General features: G+C 47.4%; 18 non-coding genes across 18 annotated transcripts; all 18 read left to right on the top strand.

Moving 5' to 3' along the window:
• Positions 1–157: 157 nt before the first annotated feature.
• trnas-gcu (transfer RNA serine (anticodon GCU)) lies at positions 158–239 on the top strand. Its single transcript has one exon. It is a non-coding gene; the product is annotated as a tRNA-Ser (tRNA).
• A 1,487-nt stretch (positions 240–1,726) lies between these two features.
• Positions 1,727–1,808, top strand: trnas-gcu (transfer RNA serine (anticodon GCU)). Its single transcript has one exon. It is a non-coding gene; the product is annotated as a tRNA-Ser (tRNA).
• Positions 1,809–2,672: 864 nt separating this feature from the next.
• trnas-gcu (transfer RNA serine (anticodon GCU)) lies at positions 2,673–2,754 on the top strand. Its single transcript has one exon. It is a non-coding gene; the product is annotated as a tRNA-Ser (tRNA).
• An 863-nt stretch (positions 2,755–3,617) lies between these two features.
• Positions 3,618–3,699, top strand: trnas-gcu (transfer RNA serine (anticodon GCU)). The gene has a single exon. It is a non-coding gene; the product is annotated as a tRNA-Ser (tRNA).
• A 919-nt stretch (positions 3,700–4,618) lies between these two features.
• Positions 4,619–4,700, top strand: trnas-gcu (transfer RNA serine (anticodon GCU)). The gene has a single exon. It is a non-coding gene; the product is annotated as a tRNA-Ser (tRNA).
• Positions 4,701–6,755: 2,055 nt separating this feature from the next.
• On the top strand, positions 6,756–6,837 carry trnas-gcu (transfer RNA serine (anticodon GCU)). The gene has a single exon. It is a non-coding gene; the product is annotated as a tRNA-Ser (tRNA).
• Positions 6,838–7,756: 919 nt separating this feature from the next.
• On the top strand, positions 7,757–7,838 carry trnas-gcu (transfer RNA serine (anticodon GCU)). The gene has a single exon. It is a non-coding gene; the product is annotated as a tRNA-Ser (tRNA).
• An 863-nt stretch (positions 7,839–8,701) lies between these two features.
• Positions 8,702–8,783, top strand: trnas-gcu (transfer RNA serine (anticodon GCU)). Its single transcript has one exon. It is a non-coding gene; the product is annotated as a tRNA-Ser (tRNA).
• A 1,487-nt stretch (positions 8,784–10,270) lies between these two features.
• Positions 10,271–10,352, top strand: trnas-gcu (transfer RNA serine (anticodon GCU)). Its single transcript has one exon. It is a non-coding gene; the product is annotated as a tRNA-Ser (tRNA).
• A 2,623-nt stretch (positions 10,353–12,975) lies between these two features.
• On the top strand, positions 12,976–13,057 carry trnas-gcu (transfer RNA serine (anticodon GCU)). The gene has a single exon. It is a non-coding gene; the product is annotated as a tRNA-Ser (tRNA).
• A 919-nt stretch (positions 13,058–13,976) lies between these two features.
• Positions 13,977–14,058, top strand: trnas-gcu (transfer RNA serine (anticodon GCU)). Its single transcript has one exon. It is a non-coding gene; the product is annotated as a tRNA-Ser (tRNA).
• Positions 14,059–15,545: 1,487 nt separating this feature from the next.
• trnas-gcu (transfer RNA serine (anticodon GCU)) lies at positions 15,546–15,627 on the top strand. Its single transcript has one exon. It is a non-coding gene; the product is annotated as a tRNA-Ser (tRNA).
• A 919-nt stretch (positions 15,628–16,546) lies between these two features.
• Positions 16,547–16,628, top strand: trnas-gcu (transfer RNA serine (anticodon GCU)). Its single transcript has one exon. It is a non-coding gene; the product is annotated as a tRNA-Ser (tRNA).
• A 1,487-nt stretch (positions 16,629–18,115) lies between these two features.
• On the top strand, positions 18,116–18,197 carry trnas-gcu (transfer RNA serine (anticodon GCU)). Its single transcript has one exon. It is a non-coding gene; the product is annotated as a tRNA-Ser (tRNA).
• A 919-nt stretch (positions 18,198–19,116) lies between these two features.
• On the top strand, positions 19,117–19,198 carry trnas-gcu (transfer RNA serine (anticodon GCU)). Its single transcript has one exon. It is a non-coding gene; the product is annotated as a tRNA-Ser (tRNA).
• Positions 19,199–20,685: 1,487 nt separating this feature from the next.
• trnas-gcu (transfer RNA serine (anticodon GCU)) lies at positions 20,686–20,767 on the top strand. Its single transcript has one exon. It is a non-coding gene; the product is annotated as a tRNA-Ser (tRNA).
• Positions 20,768–22,254: 1,487 nt separating this feature from the next.
• Positions 22,255–22,336, top strand: trnas-gcu (transfer RNA serine (anticodon GCU)). Its single transcript has one exon. It is a non-coding gene; the product is annotated as a tRNA-Ser (tRNA).
• A 919-nt stretch (positions 22,337–23,255) lies between these two features.
• On the top strand, positions 23,256–23,337 carry trnas-gcu (transfer RNA serine (anticodon GCU)). Its single transcript has one exon. It is a non-coding gene; the product is annotated as a tRNA-Ser (tRNA).
• Positions 23,338–24,031: the final 694 nt, after the last annotated feature.

Genomic DNA, 24,031 nt, shown 5'->3' on the forward strand with positions numbered 1-24,031 from the left:
CTACGATTTGAGCTAATCCCCCACTATATAGATGCTTGGGTCCAATTGGGATAAGCCGGCCCCTGCATATAAACGCTTTTTAGAACCTCCCAGGACCATGAAAACATGCTACAATGTTGCCAATTATCTAACTATCCTGCAAAGTTGGAAGCCACACGACGAGGTGGCCGAGTGGTTAAGGCGATGGACTGCTAATCCATTGTGCTCTGCACGCATGGGTTCGAATCCCATTCTCGTCGCGTTGTAACTCACTTTGGCTTGCTACCTTTGCATTTTACCACCAGGAGATTTCAATTTGTCGTAGGAGTTCCAATATAGTTGGAGGAAACGGCTCTGACGGTCTAGACCTCGTCCAGAGCCAACCACGTTATACCTTTAATGCAACAACCGATTCTGCGGATTCAAATGGCCAGCCATTGTTTCTTCCATCAACCACAGGCAAAAATGGATTCAAAATCACCTAAAGAATACTCGCGTTGAGGTATAACGTGGTTGGCTTTGGACAAGGTCTAGACCGTCAGAGCCGTTTCCTCCAACTATATTGGAACTCCTACGACAAATAGAAATCTCCTGGTGGTAAAATGCAAAGGTAGCAAGCCAAAGTCAGTTACAACGCGACGAGAATGGGATTCGTGATCAGATTGAAGAGCTTTTGTCGGAAGAAATGTGTAAATATGACCACTTCTACAAACCGTCGTTGGCGGACTATAAGGACGCGCAGATGGCCTGTCATTCATGGAGGGAGATCTCCGCAAACGTCGGTTTTCCGGTCGCGGGGTCCACAAAGTTCGAATCCCATTCTCGTCGCGTTGTAACTGACTTTGACCTGCTACCTTTGCATTTTACCACCAGGAGATTTCAATTTGTCGTAGGAGTTCCAATATAGTTGGAGGAAACGGCTCTGACGGTCTAGGCCTCGTCCAAAGCCAACCACGTCATACCTTTAATGCAACAACCGATTCTGCGGATTCAAATGGCCAGCCATTGTTTCTTCCATCAACCACAGGCAAAAATGGATTCAAAATCACCTAAAGAATACTCGCGTTGAGGTATAACGTGGTTGGCTTTGGACGAGGTCTAGGCCGTCAGAGCCGTTTCCTCCAACTATATTGGAACTCCTTCGACAAATTAAAATCTCCTGGTGGTAAAATGCAAAGGTAGCAAGCCAAAGTCAGTTACAACGCGACGAGAATGGGATTCGTGATCAGATTGAAGAACTTTTGTCGGAAGAAATGTGTAAATATGACCACTTCTACAAACCGTCGTTGGCGGACTATAAGGACGCGCGGATGGCCTGTCATTCATGGAGGGAGATCTCCGCAAACGTCGGTTTTCCGGTCGCGGGGTCCACAAAGTTGTGGAGGAAAATACGGGACAAATGTGTCCGCAATGAAAAGAAACAGTGGCGATGCATGAATTTAAATGAGCGCGTCGACGCGACGGTGCGTTGAGACGCAGAAGCATGCAGCAGCCTTAAGTTCATGCGTCGTTATGTCCTCAACAGAAAATGAAGAACAATGGAGGATGCAGGCATCGATCCCGCTACTTCTCGCATGCTAAGCGAGCGCTCTACCATTTGAGCTAATCCCCCACTATATAGATGCTTGGGTCCAATTGAGATAAGCCGGCCCCTGCATATAAACGCTTTTTAGAACCTCCCAGGACCATGAAAACATGCTACAATGTTGCCAATTATCTAACTATCCTGCAAAGCTGGAAGCCACACGACGAGGTGGCCGAGTGGTTAAGGCGATGGACTGCTAATCCATTGTGCTCTGCACGCATGGGTTCGAATCCCATTCTCGTCGCGTTGTAACTCACTTTGGCTTGCTACCTTTGCATTTTACCACCAGGAGATTTCAATTTGTCGTAGGAGTTCCAATATAGTTGGAGGAAACGGCTCTGACGGTCTAGACCTCGTCCAGAGCCAACCACGTTATACCTTTAATGCAACAACCGATTCTGCGGATTCAAATGGCCAGCCATTGTTTCTTCCATCAACCACAGGCAAAAATGGATTCAAAATCACCTAAAGAATACTCGCGTTGAGGTATAACGTGGTTGGCTTTGGACAAGGTCTAGACCGTCAGAGCCGTTTCCTCCAACTATATTGGAACTCCTACGACAAATAGAAATCTCCTGGTGGTAAAATGCAAAGGTAGCAAGCCAAAGTCAGTTACAACGCGACGATGATTGGGATTCGTGATCAGATTGAAGAGCTTTTGTCGGAAGAAATGTGTAAATATGACCACTTCTACAAACCGTCGTTGGCGGACTATAAGGACGCGCGGATGGCCTGTCATTCATGGAGGGAGATCTCCGCAAACGTCGGTTTTCCGGTCGCGGGGTCCACAAAGTTGTGGAGGAAAATACGGGACAAATGTGTCCGCAATGAAAAGCAACAGTGGCGATGCATGAATTAAAATGAGCGCGTGGACGCGACGGTGCGTTAAGACGCAGAAGCATGCAGCAGCCTTAAGTTCATGCGTCGTTATGTCCTCACCTGAAAATGAAGAACAATGGAGGATGCAGGCATCGATCCTGCTCCAATTGGGTCCAATTGGGATAAGCCGGCCCCTGCATATAAACGCTTTTTAGAACCTCCCAGGACCATGAAAACATGCTACAATGTTGCCAATTATCTAACTATCCTGCAAAGCTGGAAGCCACACGACGAGGTGGCCGAGTGGTTAAGGCGATGGACTGCTAATCCATTGTGCTCTGCACGCATGGGTTCGAATCCCATTCTCGTCGCGTTGTAACTCACTTTGGCTTGCTACCTTTGCATTTTACCACCAGGAGATTTCAATTTGTCGTAGGAGTTCCAATATAGTTGGAGGAAACGGCTCTGACGGTCTAGGCCTCGTCCAAAGCCAACCACGTCATACCTTTAATGCAACAACCGATTCTGCGGATTCAAATGGCCAGCCATTGTTTCTTCCATCAACCACAGGCAAAAATGGATTCAAAATCACCTAAAGAATACTCGCGTTGAGGTATAACGTGGTTGGCTTTGGACGAGGTCTAGACCGTCAGAGCCGTTTCCTCCAACTATATTGGAACTCCTACGACAAATAGAAATCTCCTGGTGGTAAAATGCAAAGGTAGCAAGCCAAAGTCAGTTACAACGCGACGAGAATGGGATTCGTGATCAGATTGAAGAGCTTTTGTCGGAAGAAATGTGTAAATATGACCACTTCTACAAACCGTCGTTGGCGGACTATAAGGACGCGCGGATGGCCTGTCATTCATGGAGGGAGATCTCCGCAAACGTCGGTTTTCCGGTCGCGGGGTCCACAAAGTTGTGGAGGAAAATACGGGACAAATGTGTCCGCAATGAAAAGCAACAGTGGCGATGCATGAATTAAAATGAGCGCGTGGACGCGACGGTGCGTTAAGACGCAGAAGCATGCAGCAGCCTTAAGTTCATGCGTCGTTATGTCCTCACCTGAAAATGAAGAACAATGGAGGATGCAGGCATCGATCCTGCTCCAATTGGGTCCAATTGGGATAAGCCGGCCCCTGCATATAAACGCTTTTTAGAACCTCCCAGGACCATGAAAACATGCTACAATGTTGCCAATTATCTAACTATCCTGCAAAGCTGGAAGCCACACGACGAGGTGGCCGAGTGGTTAAGGCGATGGACTGCTAATCCATTGTGCTCTGCACGCATGGGTTCGAATCCCATTCTCGTCGCGTTGTAACTCACTTTGGCTTGCTACCTTTGCATTTTACCACCAGGAGATTTCAATTTGTCGTAGGAGTTCCAATATAGTTGGAGGAAACGGCTCTGACGGTCTAGACCTCGTCCAGAGCCAACCACGTTATACCTTTAATGCAACAACCGATTCTGCGGATTCAAATGGCCAGCCATTGTTTCTTCCATCAACCACAGGCAAAAATGGATTCAAAATCACCTAAAGAATACTCGCGTTGAGGTATAACGTGGTTGGCTTTGGACGATGTCTAGACCGTCAGAGCCGTTTCCTCCAACTATATTGGAACTCCTTCGACAAATTGAAATCTCCTGGTGGTAAAATGCAAAGGTAGCAAGCCAAAGTCAGTTACAACGCGACGAGAATGGGATTCGTGATCAGATTGAAGAACTTTTGTCGGAAGAAATGTGTAAATATGACCACTTCTACAAACCGTCGTTGGCGGACTATAAGGACGCGCGGATGGCCTGTCATTCATGGAGGGAGATCTCCGCAAACGTCGGTTTTCCGGTCGCGGGGTCCACAAAGTTGTGGAGGAAAATACGGGACAAATGTGTCCGCAATGAAAAGCAACAGTGGCGATGCATGAATTTAAATGAGCGCGTCGACGCGACGGTGCGTTAAGACGCAGAAGCATGCAGCAGCCTTAAGTTCATGCGTCGTTATGTCCTCACCTGAAAATGAAGAACAATGGAGGATGCAGGCATCGATCCCGCTACTTCTCGCATGCTAAGCGAGCGCTCTACGATTTGAGCTAATCCCCCACTATATAGATGCTTGGGTCCAATTGGGATAAGCCGGCCCCTGCATATAAACGCTTTTTAGAACCTCCCAGGACCATGAAAACATGCTACAATGTTGCCAATTATCTAACTATCCTGCAAAGTTGGAAGCCACACGACGAGGTGGCCGAGTGGTTAAGGCGATGGACTGCTAATCCATTGTGCTCTGCACGCATGGGTTCGAATCCCATTCTCGTCGCGTTGTAACTCACTTTGGCTTGCTACCTTTGCATTTTACCACAAGGAGATTTCAATTTGTCGTAGGAGTTCCAATATAGTTGGAGGAAACGGCTCTGACGGTCTAGACCTCGTCCAGAGCCAACCACGTTATACCTTTAATGCAACAACCGATTCTGCGGATTCAAATGGCCAGCCATTGTTTCTTCCATCAACCACAGGCAAAAATGGATTCAAAATCACCTAAAGAATACTCGCGTTGAGGTATAACGTGGTTGGCTTTGGACAAGGTCTAGACCGTCAGAGCCGTTTCCTCCAACTATATTGGAACTCCTACGACAAATAGAAATCTCCTGGTGGTAAAATGCAAAGGTAGCAAGCCAAAGTCAGTTACAACGCGACGAGAATGGGATTCGTGATCAGATTGAAGAGCTTTTGTCGGAAGAAATGTGTAAATATGACCACTTCTACAAACCGTCGTTGGCGGACTATAAGGACGCGCGGATGGCCTGTCATTCATGGAGGGAGATCTCCGCAAACGTCGGTTTTCCGGTCGCGGGGTCCACAAAGTTCGAATCCCATTCTCGTCGCGTTGTAACTGACTTTGACCTGCTACCTTTGCATTTTACCACCAGGAGATTTCAATTTGTCGTAGGAGTTCCAATATAGTTGGAGGAAACGGCTCTGACGGTCTAGGCCTCGTCCAAAGCCAACCACGTCATACCTTTAATGCAACAACCGATTCTGCGGATTCAAATGGCCAGCCATTGTTTCTTCCATAAACCACAGGCAAAAATGGATTCAAAATCACCTAAAGAATACTCGCGTTGAGGTATAACGTGGTTGGCTTTGGACGAGGTCTAGACCGTCAGAGCCGTTTCCTCCAACTATATTGGAACTCCTTCGACAAATTGAAATCTCCTGGTGGTAAAATGCAAAGGTAGCAAGCCAAAGTCAGTTACAACGCGACGAGAATGGGATTCGTGATCAGATTGAAGAGCTTTTGTCGGAAGAAATGTGTAAATATGACCACTTCTACAAACCGTCGTTGGCGGACTATAAGGACGCGCGGATGGCCTGTCATTCATGGAGGGAGATCTCCGCAAACGTCGGTTTTCCGGTCGCGGGGTCCACAAAGTTCGAATCCCATTCTCGTCGCGTTGTAACTGACTTTGACCTGCTACCTTTGCATTTTACCACCAGGAGATTTCAATTTGTCGTAGGAGTTCCAATATAGTTGGAGGAAACGGCTCTGACGGTCTAGACCTCGTCCAAAGCCAACCACGTTATACCTTTAATGCAACAACCGATTCTGCGGATTCAAATGGCCAGCCATTGTTTCTTCCATCAACCACAGGCAAAAATGGATTCAAAATCACCTAAAGAATACTCGCGTTGAGGTATAACGTGGTTGGCTTTGGACGAGGTCTAGACCGTCAGAGCCGTTTCCTCCAACTATATTGGAACTCCTTCGACAAATTGAAATCTCCTGGTGGTAAAATGCAAAGGTAGCAAGCCAAAGTCAGTTACAACGCGACGAGAATGGGATTCGTGATCAGATTGAAGAGCTTTTGTCGGAAGAAATGTGTAAATATGACCACTTCTACAAACCGTCGTTGGCGGACTATAAGGACGCGCGGATGGCCTGTCATTCATGGAGGGAGATCTCCGCAAACGTCGGTTTTCCGGTCGCGGGGTCCACAAAGTTGTGGAGGAAAATACGGGACAAATGTGTCCGCAATGAAAAGCAACAGTGGCGATGCATGAATTTAAATGAGCGCGTCGACGCGACGGTGCGTTAAGACGCAGAAGCATGCAGCAGCCTTAAGTTCATGCGTCGTTATGTCCCCACCTGAAAATGAAGAACAATGGAGGATGCAGGCATCGATCCCGCTACTTCTCGCATGCTAAGCGAGCGCTCTACAATTTGAGCTAATCCCCCACTATATAGATGCTTGGGTCCAATTGGGATAAGCCGGCCCCTGCATATAAACGCTTTTTAGAACCTCCCAGGACCATGAAAACATGCTACAATGTTGCCAATTATCTAACTATCCTGCAAAGTTGGAAGCCACACGACGAGGTGGCCGAGTGGTTAAGGCGATGGACTGCTAATCCATTGTGCTCTGCACGCATGGGTTCGAATCCCATTCTCGTCGCGTCGTAACTGACTTTGGCTTGCTACCTTTGCATTTTACCACCAGGAGATTTCAATTTGTCGTAGGAGTTCCAATATAGTTGGAGGAAACGGCTCTGACGGTCTAGACCTCGTCCAGAGCCAACCACGTTATACCTTTAATGCAACAACCGATTCTGCGGATTCAAATGGCCAGCCATTGTTTCTTCCATCAACCACAGGCAAAAATGGATTCAAAATCACCTAAAGAATACTCGCGTTGAGGTATAACGTGGTTGGCTTTGGACGAGGTCTAGACCGTCAGAGCCGTTTCCTCCAACTATATTGGAACTCCTTCGACAAATTGAAATCTCTTGGTGGTAAAATGCAAAGGTAGCAAGCCAAAGTCAGTTACAACGCGACGAGAATGGGATTCGTGATCAGATTGAAGAACTTTTGTCGGAAGAAATGTGTAAATATGACCACTTCTACAAACCGTCGTTGGCGGACTATAAGGACGCGCGGATGGCCTGTCATTCATGGAGGGAGATCTCCGCAAACGTCGGTTTTCCGGTCGCGGGGTCCACAAAGTTGTGGAGGAAAATACGGGACAAATGTGTCCGCAATGAAAAGCAACAGTGGCGATGCATGAATTTAAATGAGCGCGTCGACGCGACGGTGCGTTGAGACGCAGAAGCATGCAGCAGCCTTAAGTTCATGCGTCGTTATGTCCTCACCTGAAAATGAAGAACAATGGAGGATGCAGGCATCGATCCCGCTACTTCTCGCATGCTAAGCGAGCGCTCTACCATTTGAGCTAATCCCCCACTATATAGATGCTTGGGTCCAATTGGGATAAGCCGGCCCCTGCATATAAACGCTTTTTAGAACCTCCCAGGACCATGAAAACATGCTACAATGTTGCCAATTATCTAACTATCCTGCAAAGTTGGAAGCCACACGACGAGGTGGCCGAGTGGTTAAGGCGATGGACTGCTAATCCATTGTGCTCTGCACGCATGGGTTCGAATCCCATTCTCGTCGCGTTGTAACTCACTTTGGCTTGCTACCTTTGCATTTTACCACCAGGAGATTTCAATTTGTCGTAGGAGTTCCAATATAGTTGGAGGAAACGGCTCTGACGGTCTAGACCTCGTCCAGAGCCAACCACGTTATACCTTTAATGCAACAACCGATTCTGCGGATTCAAATGGCCAGCCATTGTTTCTTCCATCAACCACAGGCAAAAATGGATTCAAAATCACCTAAAGAATACTCGCGTTGAGGTATAACGTGGTTGGCTTTGGACAAGGTCTAGACCGTCAGAGCCGTTTCCTCCAACTATATTGGAACTCCTACGACAAATAGAAATCTCCTGGTGGTAAAATGCAAAGGTAGCAAGCCAAAGTCAGTTACAACGCGACGAGAATGGGATTCGTGATCAGATTGAAGAGCTTTTGTCGGAAGAAATGTGTAAATATGACCACTTCTACAAACCGTCGTTGGCGGACTATAAGGACGCGCGGATGGCCTGTCATTCATGGAGGGAGATCTCCGCAAACGTCGGTTTTCCGGTCGCGGGGTCCACAAAGTTGTGGAGGAAAATACGGGACAAATGTGTCCGCAATGAAAAGCAACAGTGGCGATGCATGAATTAAAATGAGCGCGTGGACGCGACGGTGCGTTAAGACGCAGAAGCATGCAGCAGCCTTAAGTTCATGCGTCGTTATGTCCTCACCTGAAAATGAAGAACAATGGAGGATGCAGGCATCGATCCCGCTCCAATTGGGTCCAATTGGGATAAGCCGGCCCCTGCATATAAACGCTTTTTAGAACCTCCCAGGACCATGAAAACATGCTACAATGTTGCCAATTATCTAACTATCCTGCAAAGCTGGAAGCCACACGACGAGGTGGCCGAGTGGTTAAGGCGATGGACTGCTAATCCATTGTGCTCTGCACGCATGGGTTCGAATCCCATTCTCGTCGCGTTGTAACTCACTTTGGCTTGCTACCTTTGCATTTTACCACCAGGAGATTTCAATTTGTCGTAGGAGTTCCAATATAGTTGGAGGAAACGGCTCTGACGGTCTAGGCCTCGTCCAAAGCCAACCACGTCATACCTTTAATGCAACAACCGATTCTGCGGATTCAAATGGCCAGCCATTGTTTCTTCCATCAACCACAGGCAAAAATGGATTCAAAATCACCTAAAGAATACTCGCGTTGAGGTATAACGTGGTTGGCTTTGGACGAGGTCTAGACCGTCAGAGCCGTTTCCTCCAACTATATTGGAACTCCTTCGACAAATTGAAATCTCCTGGTGGTAAAATGCAAAGGTAGCAAGCCAAAGTCAGTTACAACGCGACGAGAATGGGATTCGTGATCAGATTGAAGAGCTTTTGTCGGAAGAAATGTGTAAATATGACCACTTCTACAAACCGTCGTTGGCGGACTATAAGGACGCGCGGATGGCCTGTCATTCATGGAGGGAGATCTCCGCAAACGTCGGTTTTCCGGTCGCGGGGTCTACAAAGTTCGAATTCCATTCTCGTCGCGTTGTAACTGACTTTGACTTGCTACCTTTGCATTTTACCACCAGGAGATATTAATTTGTCGTAGGAGTTCCAATATAGTTGGAGGAAACGGCTCTGACGGTCTAGACCTCGTCCAGAGCCAACCACGTTATACCTTTAATGCAACAACCGATTCTGCGGATTCAAATGGCCAGCCATTGTTTCTTCCATCAACCACAGGCAAAAATGGATTCAAAATCACCTAAAGAATACTCGCGTTGAGGTATAACGTGGTTGGCTTTGGACGAGGTCTAGACCGTCAGAGCCGTTTCCTCCAACTATATTGGAACTCCTTCGACAAATTGAAATCTCCTGGTGGTAAAATGCAAAGGTAGCAAGCCAAAGTCAGTTACAACGCGACGAGAATGGGATTCGTGATCAGATTGAAGAGCTTTTGTCGGAAGAAATGTGTAAATATGACCACTTCTACAAACCGTCGTTGGCGGACTATAAGGACGCGCGGATGGCCTGTCATTCATGGAGGGAGATCTCCGCAAACGTCGGTTTTCCGGTCGCGGGGTCCACAAAGTTGTGGAGGAAAATACGGGACAAATGTGTCCGCAATGAAAAGCAACAGTGGCGATGCATGAATTTAAATGAGCGCGTCGACGCGACGGTGCGTTAAGACGCAGAAGCATGCAGCAGCCTTAAGTTCATGCGTCGTTATGTCCTCACCTGAAAATGAAGAACAATGGAGGATGCAGGCATCGATCCCGCTACTTCTCGCATGCTAAGCGAGCGCTCTACGATTTGAGCTAATCCCCCACTATATAGATGCTTGGGTCCAATTGGGATAAGCCGGCCCCTGCATATAAACGCTTTTTAGAACCTCCCAGGACCATGAAAACATGCTACAATGTTGCCAATTATCTAACTATCCTGCAAAGTTGGAAGCCACACGACGAGGTGGCCGAGTGGTTAAGGCGATGGACTGCTAATCCATTGTGCTCTGCACGCATGGGTTCGAATCCCATTCTCGTCGCGTTGTAACTCACTTTGGCTTGCTACCTTTGCATTTTACCACCAGGAGATTTCAATTTGTCGTAGGAGTTCCAATATAGTTGGAGGAAACGGCTCTGACGGTCTAGACCTCGTCCAGAGCCAACCACGTTATACCTTTAATGCAACAACCGATTCTGCGGATTCAAATGGCCAGCCATTGTTTCTTCCATCAACCACAGGCAAAAATGGATTCAAAATCACCTAAAGAATACTCGCGTTGAGGTATAACGTGGTTGGCTTTGGACAAGGTCTAGACCGTCAGAGCCGTTTCCTCCAACTATATTGGAACTCCTACGACAAATAGAAATCTCCTGGTGGTAAAATGCAAAGGTAGCAAGCCAAAGTCAGTTACAACGCGACGAGAATGGGATTCGTGATCAGATTGAAGAGCTTTTGTCGGAAGAAATGTGTAAATATGACCACTTCTACAAACCGTCGTTGGCGGACTATAAGGACGCGCGGATGGCCTGTCATTCATGGAGGGAGATCTCCGCAAACGTCGGTTTTCCGGTCGCGGGGTCCACAAAGTTCGAATCCCATTCTCGTCGCGTTGTAACTGACTTTGACCTGCTACCTTTGCATTTTACCACCAGGAGATTTCAATTTGTCGTAGGAGTTCCAATATAGTTGGAGGAAACGGCTCTGACGGTCTAGGCCTCGTCCAAAGCCAACCACGTCATACCTTTAATGCAACAACCGATTCTGCGGATTCAAATGGCCAGCCATTGTTTCTTCCATCAACCACAGGCAAAAATGGATTCAAAATCACCTAAAGAATACTTGCGTTGAGGTATAACGTGGTTGGCTTTGGACGAGGTCTAGACCGTCAGAGCCGTTTCCTCCAACTATATTGGAACTCCTTCGACAAATTGAAATCTCCTGGTGGTAAAATGCAAAGGTAGCAAGCCAAAGTCAGTTACAACGCGACGAGAATGGGATTCGTGATCAGATTGAAGAGCTTTTGTCGGAAGAAATGTGTAAATATGACCACTTCTACAAACCGTCGTTGGCGGACTATAAGGACGCGCCGATGGCCTGTCATTCATGGAGGGAGATCTCCGCAAACGTCGGTTTTCCGGTCGCGGGGTCTACAAAGTTCGAATTCCATTCTCGTCGCGTTGTAACTGACTTTGACTTGCTACCTTTGCATTTTACCACCAGGAGATATTAATTTGTCGTAGGAGTTCCAATATAGTTGGAGGAAACGGCTCTGACGGTCTAGACCTCGTCCAGAGCCAACCACGTTATACCTTTAATGCAACAACCGATTCTGCGGATTCAAATGGCCAGCCATTGTTTCTTCCATAAACCACAGGCAAAAATGGATTCAAAATCACCTAAAGAATACTCGCGTTGAGGTATAACGTGGTTGGCTTTGGACGAGGTCTAGACCGTCAGAGCCGTTTCCTCCAACTATATTGGAACTCCTTCGACAAATTGAAATCTCCTGGTGGTAAAATGCAAAGGTAGCAAGCCAAAGTCAGTTACAACGCGACGAGAATGGGATTCGTGATCAGATTGAAGAGCTTTTGTCGGAAGAAATGTGTAAATATGACCACTTCTACAAACCGTCGTTGGCGGACTATAAGGACGCGCGGATGGCCTGTCATTCATGGAGGGAGATCTCCGCAAACGTCGGTTTTCCGGTCGCGGGGTCCACAAAGTTCGAATCCCATTCTCGTCGCGTTGTAACTGACTTTGACCTGCTACCTTTGCATTTTACCACCAGGAGATTTCAATTTGTCGTAGGAGTTCCAATATAGTTGGAGGAAACGGCTCTGACGGTCTAGATCTCGTCCAAAGCCAACCACGTTATACCTTTAATGCAACAACCGATTCTGCGGATTCAAATGGCCAGCCATTGTTTCTTCCATCAACCACAGGCAAAAATGGATTCAAAATCACCTAAAGAATACTCGCGTTGAGGTATAACGTGGTTGGCTTTGGACGAGGTCTAGACCGTCAGAGCCGTTTCCTCCAACTATATTGGAACTCCTTCGACAAATTGAAATCTCCTGGTGGTAGAATGCAAAGGTAGCAAGCCAAAGTCAGTTACAACGCGACGAGAATGGGATTCGTGATCAGATTGAAGAGCTTTTGTCGGAAGAAATGTGTAAATATGACCACTTCTACAAACCGTCGTTGGCGGACTATAAGGACGCGCGGATGGCCTGTCATTCATGGAGGGAGATCTCCGCAAACGTCGGTTTTCCGGTCGCAGGGTCCACAAAGTTGTGGAGGAAAATACGGGACAAATGTGTCCGCAATGAAAAGCAACAGTGGCGATGCATGAATTTAAATGAGCGCGTCGACGCGACGGTGCGTTAAGACGCAGAAGCATGCAGCAGCCTTAAGTTCATGCGTCGTTATGTCCCCACCTGAAAATGAAGAACAATGGAGGATGCAGGCATCGATCCCGCTACTTCTCGCATGCTAAGCGAGCGCTCTACAATTTGAGCTAATCCCCCACTATATAGATGCTTGGGTCCAATTGGGATAAGCCGGCCCCTGCATATAAACGCTTTTTAGAACCTCCCAGGACCAGGAAAACATGCTACAATGTTGCCAATTATCTAACTATCCTGCAAAGTTGGAAGCCACACGACGAGGTGGCCGAGTGGTTAAGGCGATGGACTGCTAATCCATTGTGCTCTGCACGCATGGGTTCGAATCCCATTCTCGTCGCGTTGTAACTCACTTTGGCTTGCTACCTTTGCATTTTACCACCAGGAGATTTCAATTTGTCGTAGGAGTTCCAATATAGTTGGAGGAAACGGCTCTGACGGTCTAGACCTCGTCCAGAGCCAACCACGTTATACCTTTAATGCAACAACCGATTCTGCGGATTCAAATGGCCAGCCATTGTTTCTTCCATCAACCACAGGCAAAAATGGATTCAAAATCACCTAAAGAATACTCGCGTTGAGGTATAACGTGGTTGGCTTTGGACGAGGTCTAGACCGTCAGAGCCGTTTCCTCCAACTATATTGGAACTCCTTCGACAAATTGAAATCTCCTGGTGGTAAAATGCAAAGGTAGCAAGCCAAAGTCAGTTACAACGCGACGAGAATGGGATTCGTGATCAGATTGAAGAGCTTTTGTCGGAAGAAATGTGTAAATATGACCACTTCTACAAACCGTCGTTGGCGGACTATAAGGACGCGCGGATGGCCTGTCATTCATGGAGGGAGATCTCCGCAAACGTCGGTTTTCCGGTCGCGGGGTCCACAAAGTTGTGGAGGAAAATACGGGACAAATGTGTCCGCAATGAAAAGCAACAGTGGCGATGCATGAATTTAAATGAGCGCGTCGACGCGACGGTGCGTTGAGACGCAGAAGCATGCAGCAGCCTTAAGTTCATGCGTCGTTATGTCCTCACCTGAAAATGAAGAACAATGGAGGATGCAGGCATCGATCCCGCTACTTCTCGCATGCTAAGCGAGCGCTCTACCATTTGAGCTAATCCCCCACTATATAGATGCGTGGGTCCAATTGGGATAAGCCGGCCCCTGCATATAAACGCTTTTTAGAACCTCCCAGGACCATGAAAACATGCTACAATGTTGCCAATTATCTAACTATCCTGCAAAGTTGGAAGCCACACGACGAGGTGGCCGAGTGGTTAAGGCGATGGACTGCTAATCCATTGTGCTCTGCACGCATGGGTTCGAATCCCATTCTCGTCGCGTTGTAACTCACTTTGGCTTGCTACCTTTGCATTTTACCACCAGGAGATTTCAATTTGTCGTATAAGTTCCAATATAGTTGGAGGAAACGGCTCTGACGGTCTAGACCTCGTCCAGAGCCAACCACGTTATACCTTTAATGCAACAACCGATTCTGCGGATTCAAATGGCCAGCCATTGTTTCTTCCATAAACCACAGGCAAAAATGGATTCAAAATCACCTAAAGAATACTCGCGTTGAGGTATAACGTGGTTGGCTTTGGACGAGGTCTAGACCGTCAGAGCCGTTTCCTCCAACTATATTGGAACTCCTTCGACAAATTGAAATCTCCTGGTGGTAAAATGCAAAGGTAGCAAGCCAAAGTCAGTTACAACGCGACGAGAATGGGATTCGTGATCAGATTGAAGAGCTTTTGTCGGAAGAAATGTGTAAATATGACCACTTCTACAAACCGTCGTTGGCGGACTATAGGGACGCGCGGATGGCCTGTCATTCATGGAGGGAGATCTCCGCAAACGTCGGTTTTCCGGTCGCGGGGTCCACAAAGTTCGAATCCCATTCTCGTCGCGTTGTAACTGACTTTGACCTGCTACCTTTGCATTTTACCACCAGGAGATTTCAATTTGTCGTAGGAGTTCCAATATAGTTGGAGGAAACGGCTCTGACGGTCTAGACCTCGTCCAAAGCCAACCACGTTATACCTTTAATGCAACAACCGATTCTGCGGATTCAAATGGCCAGCCATTGTTTCTTCCATCAACCACAGGCAAAAATGGATTCAAAATCACCTAAAGAATACTCGCGTTGAGGTATAACGTGGTTGGCTTTGGACGAGGTCTAGACCGTCAGAGCCGTTTCCTCCAACTATATTGGAACTCCTTCGACAAATTGAAATCTCCTGGTGGTAAAATGCAAAGGTAGCAAGCCAAAGTCAGTTACAACGCGACGAGAATGGGATTCGTGATCAGATTGAAGAGCTTTTGTCGGAAGAAATGTGTAAATATGACCACTTCTACAAACCGTCGTTGGCGGACTATAAGGACGCGCGGATGGCCTGTCATTCATGGAGGGAGATCTCCGCAAACGTCGGTTTTCCGGTCGCGGGGTCCACAAAGTTGTGGAGGAAAATACGGGACAAATGTGTCCGCAATGAAAAGCAACAGTGGCGATGCATGAATTTAAATGAGCGCGTCGACGCGACGGTGCGTTAAGACGCAGAAGCATGCAGCAGCCTTAAGTTCATGCGTCGTTATGTCCCCACCTGAAAATGAAGAACAATGGAGGATGCAGGCATCGATCCCGCTACTTCTCGCATGCTAAGCGAGCGCTCTACAATTTGAGCTAATCCCCCACTATATAGATGCTTGGGTCCAATTGGGATAAGCCGGCCCCTGCATATAAACGCTTTTTAGAACCTCCCAGGACCATGAAAACATGCTACAATGTTGCCAATTATCTAACTATCCTGCAAAGTTGGAAGCCACACGACGAGGTGGCCGAGTGGTTAAGGCGATGGACTGCTAATCCATTGTGCTCTGCACGCATGGGTTCGAATCCCATTCTCGTCGCGTCGTAACTGACTTTGGCTTGCTACCTTTGCATTTTACCACCAGGAGATTTCAATTTGTCGTAGGAGTTCCAATATAGTTGGAGGAAACGGCTCTGACGGTCTAGACCTCGTCCAGAGCCAACCACGTTATACCTTTAATGCAACAACCGATTCTGCGGATTCAAATGGCCAGCCATTGTTTCTTCCATCAACCACAGGCAAAAATGGATTCAAAATCACCTAAAGAATACTCGCGTTGAGGTATAACGTGGTTGGCTTTGGACGAGGTCTAGACCGTCAGAGCCGTTTCCTCCAACTATATTGGAACTCCTTCGACAAATTGAAATCTCTTGGTGGTAAAATGCAAAGGTAGCAAGCCAAAGTCAGTTACAACGCGACGAGAATGGGATTCGTGATCAGATTGAAGAACTTTTGTCGGAAGAAATGTGTAAATATGACCACTTCTACAAACCGTCGTTGGCGGACTATAAGGACGCGCGGATGGCCTGTCATTCATGGAGGGAGATCTCCGCAAACGTCGGTTTTCCGGTCGCGGGGTCCACAAAGTTGTGGAGGAAAATACGGGACAAATGTGTCCGCAATGAAAAGCAACAGTGGCGATGCATGAATTTAAATGAGCGCGTCGACGCGACGGTGCGTTGAGACGCAGAAGCATGCAGCAGCCTTAAGTTCATGCGTCGTTATGTCCTCACCTGAAAATGAAGAACAATGGAGGATGCAGGCATCGATCCCGCTACTTCTCGCATGCTAAGCGAGCGCTCTACCATTTGAGCTAATCCCCCACTATATAGATGCTTGGGTCCAATTGGGATAAGCCGGCCCCTGCATATAAACGCTTCTTAGAACCTCCCAGGACCATGAAAACATGCTACAATGTTGCCAATTATCTAACTATCCTGCAAAGTTGGAAGCCACACGACGAGGTGGCCGAGTGGTTAAGGCGATGGACTGCTAATCCATTGTGCTCTGCACGCATGGGTTCGAATCCCATTCTCGTCGCGTTGTAACTCACTTTGGCTTGCTACCTTTGCATTTTACCACCAGGAGATTTCAATTTGTCGTATAAGTTCCAATATAGTTGGAGGAAACGGCTCTGACGGTCTAGACCTCGTCCAGAGCCAACCACGTTATACCTTTAATGCAACAACCGATTCTGCGGATTCAAATGGCCAGCCATTGTTTCTTCCATAAACCACAGGCAAAAATGGATTCAAAATCACCTAAAGAATACTCGCGTTGAGGTATAACGTGGTTGGCTTTGGACGAGGTCTAGACCGTCAGAGCCGTTTCCTCCAACTATATTGGAACTCCTTCGACAAATTGAAATCTCCTGGTGGTAAAATGCAAAGGTAGCAAGCCAAAGTCAGTTACAACGCGACGAGAATGGGATTCGTGATCAGATTGAAGAGCTTTTGTCGGAAGAAATGTGTAAATATGACCACTTCTACAAACCGTCGTTGGCGGACTATAAGGACGCGCGGATGGCCTGTCATTCATGGAGGGAGATCTCCGCAAACGTCGGTTTTCCGGTCGCGGGGTCCACAAAGTTCGAATCCCATTCTCGTCGCGTTGTAACTGACTTTGACCTGCTACCTTTGCATTTTACCACCAGGAGATTTCAATTTGTCGTAGGAGTTCCAATATAGTTGGAGGAAACGGCTCTGACGGTCTAGACCTCGTCCAAAGCCAACCACGTTATACCTTTAATGCAACAACCGATTCTGCGGATTCAAATGGCCAGCCATTGTTTCTTCCATCAACCACAGGCAAAAATGGATTCAAAATCACCTAAAGAATACTCGCGTTGAGGTATAACGTGGTTGGCTTTGGACGAGGTCTAGACCGTCAGAGCCGTTTCCTCCAACTATATTGGAACTCCTTCGACAAATTGAAATCTCCTGGTGGTAGAATGCAAAGGTAGCAAGCCAAAGTCAGTTACAACGCGACGAGAATGGGATTCGTGATCAGATTGAAGAGCTTTTGTCGGAAGAAATGTGTAAATATGACCACTTCTACAAACCGTCGTTGGCGGACTATAAGGACGCGCGGATGGCCTGTCATTCATGGAGGGAGATCTCCGCAAACGTCGGTTTTCCGGTCGCAGGGTCCACAAAGTTGTGGAGGAAAATACGGGACAAATGTGTCCGCAATGAAAAGCAACAGTGGCGATGCATGAATTTAAATGAGCGCGTCGACGCGACGGTGCGTTAAGACGCAGAAGCATGCAGCAGCCTTAAGTTCATGCGTCGTTATGTCCCCACCTGAAAATGAAGAACAATGGAGGATGCAGGCATCGATCCCGCTACTTCTCGCATGCTAAGCGAGCGCTCTACAATTTGAGCTAATCCCCCACTATATAGATGCTTGGGTCCAATTGGGATAAGCCGGCCCCTGCATATAAACGCTTTTTAGAACCTCCCAGGACCATGAAAACATGCTACAATGTTGCCAATTATCTAACTATCCTGCAAAGTTGGAAGCCACACGACGAGGTGGCCGAGTGGTTAAGGCGATGGACTGCTAATCCATTGTGCTCTGCACGCATGGGTTCGAATCCCATTCTCGTCGCGTTGTAACTCACTTTGGCTTGCTACCTTTGCATTTTACCACCAGGAGATTTCAATTTGTCGTAGGAGTTCCAATATAGTTGGAGGAAACGGCTCTGACGGTCTAGACCTCGTCCAGAGCCAACCACGTTATACCTTTAATGCAACAACCGATTCTGCGGATTCAAATGGCCAGCCATTGTTTCTTCCATCAACCACAGGCAAAAATGGATTCAAAATCACCTAAAGAATACTCGCGTTGAGGTATAACGTGGTTGGCTTTGGACGAGGTCTAGACCGTCAGAGCCGTTTCCTCCAACTATATTGGAACTCCTTCGACAAATTGAAATCTCCTGGTGGTAAAATGCAAAGGTAGCAAGCCAAAGTCAGTTACAACGCGACGAGAATGGGATTCGTGATCAGATTGAAGAGCTTTTGTCGGAAGAAATGTGTAAATATGACCACTTCTACAAACCGTCGTTGGCGGACTATAAGGACGAGCGGATGGCCTGTCATTCATGGAGGGAGATCTCCGCAAACGTCGGTTTTCCGGTCGCGGGGTCCACAAAGTTGTGGAGGAAAATACGGGACAAATGTGTCCGCAATGAAAAGCAACAGTGGCGATGCATGAATTTAAATGAGCGCGTCGACGCGACGGTGCGTTGAGACGCAGAAGCATGCAGCAGCCTTAAGTTCATGCGTCGTTATGTCCTCACCTGAAAATGAAGAACAATGGAGGATGCAGGCATCGATCCCGCTACTTCTCGCATGCTAAGCGAGCGCTCTACCATTTGAGCTAATCCCCCACTATATAGATGCTTGGGTCCAATTGGGATAAGCCGGCCCCTGCATATAAACGCTTTTTAGAACCTCCCAGGACCATGAAAACATGCTACAATGTTGCCAATTATCTAACTATCCTGCAAAGTTGGAAGCCACACGACGAGGTGGCCGAGTGGTTAAGGCGATGGACTGCTAATCCATTGTGCTCTGCACGCATGGGTTCGAATCCCATTCTCGTCGCGTTGTAACTCACTTTGGCTTGCTACCTTTGCATTTTACCACCAGGAGATTTCAATTTGTCGTATAAGTTCCAATATAGTTGGAGGAAACGGCTCTGACGGTCTAGACCTCGTCCAGAGCCAACCACGTTATACCTTTAATGCAACAACCGATTCTGCGGATTCAAATGGCCAGCCATTGTTTCTTCCATAAACCACAGGCAAAAATGGATTCAAAATCACCTAAAGAATACTCGCGTTGAGGTATAACGTGGTTGGCTTTGGACGAGGTCTAGACCGTCAGAGCCGTTTCCTCCAACTATATTGGAACTCCTTCGACAAATTGAAATCTCCTGGTGGTAAAATGCAAAGGTAGCAAGCCAAAGTCAGTTACAACGCGACGAGAATGGGATTCGTGATCAGATTGAAGAGCTTTTGTCGGAAGAAATGTGTAAATATGACCACTTCTACAAACCGTCGTTGGCGGACTATAAGGACGCGCGGATGGCCTGTCATTCATGGAGGGAGATCTCCGCAAACGTCGGTTTTCCGGTCGCGGGGTCCACAAAGTTCGAATCCCATTCTCGTCGCGTTGTAACTGACTTTGACCTGCTACCTTTGCATTTTACCACCAGGAGATTTCAATTTGTCGTAGGAGTTCCAATATAGTTGGAGGAAACGGCTCTGACGGTCTAGACCTCGTCCAAAGCCAACCACGTTATACCTTTAATGCAACAACCGATTCTGCGGATTCAAATGGCCAGCCATTGTTTCTTCCATCAACCACAGGCAAAAATGGATTCAAAATCACCTAAAGAATACTCGCGTTGAGGTATAACGTGGTTGGCTTTGGACGAGGTCTAGACCGTCAGAGCCGTTTCCTCCAACTATATTGGAACTCCTTCGACAAATTGAAATCTCCTGGTGGTAAAATGCAAAGGTAGCAAGCCAAAGTCAGTTACAACGCGACGAGAATGGGATTCGTGATCAGATTGAAGAGCTTTTGTCGGAAGAAATGTGTAAATATGACCACTTCTACAAACCGTCGTTGGCGGACTATAAGGACGCGCGGATGGCCTGTCATTCATGGAGGGAGATCTCCGCAAACGTCGGTTTTCCGGTCGCGGGGTCCACAAAGTTGTGGAGGAAAATACGGGACAAATGTGTCCGCAATGAAAAGCAACAGTGGCGATGCATGAATTTAAATGAGCGCGTCGACGCGACGGTGCGTTAAGACGCAGAAGCATGCAACAGCCTTAAGTTCATGCGTCGTTATGTCCCCACCTGAAAATGAAGAACAATGGAGGATGCAGGCATCGATCCCGCTACTTCTCGCATGCTAAGCGAGCGCTCTACAATTTGAGCTAATCCCCCACTATATAGATGCTTGGGTCCAATTGGGATAAGCCGGCCCCTGCATATAAACGCTTTTTAGAACCTCCCAGGACCATGAAAACATGCTACAATGTTGCCAATTATCTAACTATCCTGCAAAGTTGGAAGCCACACGACGAGGTGGCCGAGTGGTTAAGGCGATGGACTGCTAATCCATTGTGCTCTGCACGCATGGGTTCGAATCCCATTCTCGTCGCGTCGTAACTGACTTTGGCTTGCTACCTTTGCATTTTACCACCAGGAGATTTCAATTTGTCGTAGGAGTTCCAATATAGTTGGAGGAAACGGCTCTGACGGTCTAGACCTCGTCCAGAGCCAACCACGTTATACCTTTAATGCAACAACCGATTCTGCGGATTCAAATGGCCAGCCATTGTTTCTTCCATCAACCACAGGCAAAAATGGATTCAAAATCACCTAAAGAATACTCGCGTTGAGGTATAACGTGGTTGGCTTTGGACGAGGTCTAGACCGTCAGAGCCGTTTCCTCCAACTATATTGGAACTCCTTCGACAAATTGAAATCTCCTGGTGGTAAAATGCAAAGGTAGCAAGCCAAAGTCAGTTACAACGCGACGAGAATGGGATTCGTGATCAGATTGAAGAACTTTTGTCGGAAGAAATGTGTAAATATGACCACTTCTACAAACCGTCGTTGGCGGACTATAAGGACGCGCGGATGGCCTGTCATTCATGGAGGGAGATCTCCGCAAACGTCGGTTTTCCGGTCGCGGGGTCCACAAAGTTCGAATCCCATTCTCGTCGCGTTGTAACTGACTTTGACCTGCTACCTTTGCATTTTACCACCAGGAGATTTCAATTTGTCGTAGGAGTTCCAATATAGTTGGAGGAAACGGCTCTGACGGTCTAGACCTCGTCCAAAGCCAACCACGTTATACCTTTAATGCAACAACCGATTCTGCGGATTCAAATGGCCAGCCATTGTTTCTTCCATCAACCACAGGCAAAAATGGATTCAAAATCACCTAAAGAATACTCGCGTTGAGGTATAACGTGGTTGGCTTTGGACGAGGTCTAGACCGTCAGAGCCGTTTCCTCCAACTATATTGGAACTCCTTCGACAAATTGAAATCTCCTGGTGGTAAAATGCAAAGGTAGCAAGCCAAAGTCAGTTACAACGCGACGAGAATGGGATTCGTGATCAGATTGAAGAGCTTTTGTCGGAAGAAATGTGTAAATATGACCACTTCTACAAACCGTCGTTGGCGGACTATAAGGACGCGCGGATGGCCTGTCATTCATGGAGGGAGATCTCCGCAAACGTCGGTTTTCCGGTCGCGGGGTCCACAAAGTTGTGGAGGAAAATACGGGACAAATGTGTCCGCAATGAAAAGCAACAGTGGCGATGCATGAATTTAAATGAGCGCGTCGACGCGACGGTGCGTTAAGACGCAGAAGCATGCAGCAGCCTTAAGTTCATGCGTCGTTATGTCCCCACCTGAAAATGAAGAACAATGGAGGATGCAGGCATCGATCCCGCTACTTCTCGCATGCTAAGCGAGCGCTCTACAATTTGAGCTAATCCCCCACTATATAGATGCTTGGGTCCAATTGGGATAAGCCGGCCCCTGCATATAAACGCTTTTTAGAACCTCCCAGGACCATGAAAACATGCTACAATGTTGCCAATTATCTAACTATCCTGCAAAGTTGGAAGCCACACGACGAGGTGGCCGAGTGGTTAAGGCGATGGACTGCTAATCCATTGTGCTCTGCACGCATGGGTTCGAATCCCATTCTCGTCGCGTCGTAACTGACTTTGGCTTGCTACCTTTGCATTTTACCACCAGGAGATTTCAATTTGTCGTAGGAGTTCCAATATAGTTGGAGGAAACGGCTCTGACGGTCTAGACCTCGTCCAGAGCCAACCACGTTATACCTTTAATGCAACAACCGATTCTGCGGATTCAAATGGCCAGCCATTGTTTCTTCCATCAACCACAGGCAAAAATGGATTCAAAATCACCTAAAGAATACTCGCGTTGAGGTATAACGTGGTTGGCTTTGGACGAGGTCTAGACCGTCAGAGCCGTTTCCTCCAACTATATTGGAACTCCTTCGACAAATTGAAATCTCCTGGTGGTAAAATGCAAAGGTAGCAAGCCAAAGTCAGTTACAACGCGACGAGAATGGGATTCGTGATCAGATTGAAGAACTTTTGTCGGAAGAAATGTGTAAATATGACCACTTCTACAAACCGTCGTTGGCGGACTATAAGGACGCGCGGATGGCCTGTCATTCATGGAGGGAGATCTCCGCAAACGTCGGTTTTCCGGTCGCGGGGTCCACAAAGTTGTGGAGGAAAATACGGGACAAATGTGTCCGCAATGAAAAGCAACAGTGGCGATGCATGAATTTAAATGAGCGCGTCGACGCGACGGTGCGTTAAGACGCACAAGCATGCAGCAGCCTTAAGTTCATGCGTCGTTATGTCCTCACCTGAAAATGAAGAACAATGGAGGATGCAGGCATCGATCCCGCTACTTCTCGTATGCTAAGCGAGCGCTCTACCATTTGAGCTAATCCCCCACTATATAGATGCTTGGGTCCAATTGGGATAAGCCGGCCCCTGCATATAAACGCTTTTTAGAACCTCCCAGGACCATGAAAACATGCTACAATGTTGCCAATTATCTAACTATCCTGCAAAGTTGGAAGCCACACGACGAGGTGGCCGAGTGGTTAAGGCGATGGACTGCTAATCCATTGTGCTCTGCACGCATGGGTTCGAATCCCATTCTCGTCGCGTTGTAACTCACTTTGGCTTGCTACCTTTGCATTTTACCACCAGGAGATTTCAATTTGTCGTAGGAGTTCCAATATAGTTGGAGGAAACGGCTCTGACGGTCTAGACCTCGTCCAGAGCCAACCACGTTATACCTTTAATGCAACAACCGATTCTGCGGATTCAAATGGCCAGCCATTGTTTCTTCCATCAACCACAGGCAAAAATGGATTCAAAATCACCTAAAGAATACTCGCGTTGAGGTATAACGTGGTTGGCTTTGGACGAGGTCTAGACCGTCAGAGCCGTTTCCTCCAACTATATTGGAACTCCTACGACAAATTGAAATCTCCTGGTGGTAAAATGCAAAGGTAGCAAGCCAAAGTCAGTTACAACTCGACGAGAATGGGATTCGTGATCAGATTGAAGAGCTTTTGTCGGAGGAAATGTGTAAATATGACCACTTCTACAAACCGTCGTTGGCGGACTATAAGGACGCGCGGATGGCCTGTCATTCATGGAGGGAGATCTCCGCAAACGTCGGTTTTCCGGTCGCGGGGTCCACAAAGTTCGAATCCCATTCTCGTCGCGTTGTAACTGACTTTGACCTGCTACCTTTGCATTTTACCACCAGGAGATTTCAATTTGTCGTAGGAGTTCCAATATAGTTGGAGGAAACGGCTCTGACGGTCTAGGCCTCGTCCAAAGCCAACCA

Source organism: Gasterosteus aculeatus, chromosome 11 (genome assembly GCF_964276395.1).
Source record: "Gasterosteus aculeatus chromosome 11, fGasAcu3.hap1.1, whole genome shotgun sequence".
NCBI lineage: Eukaryota > Metazoa > Chordata > Actinopteri > Perciformes > Gasterosteidae > Gasterosteus > Gasterosteus aculeatus.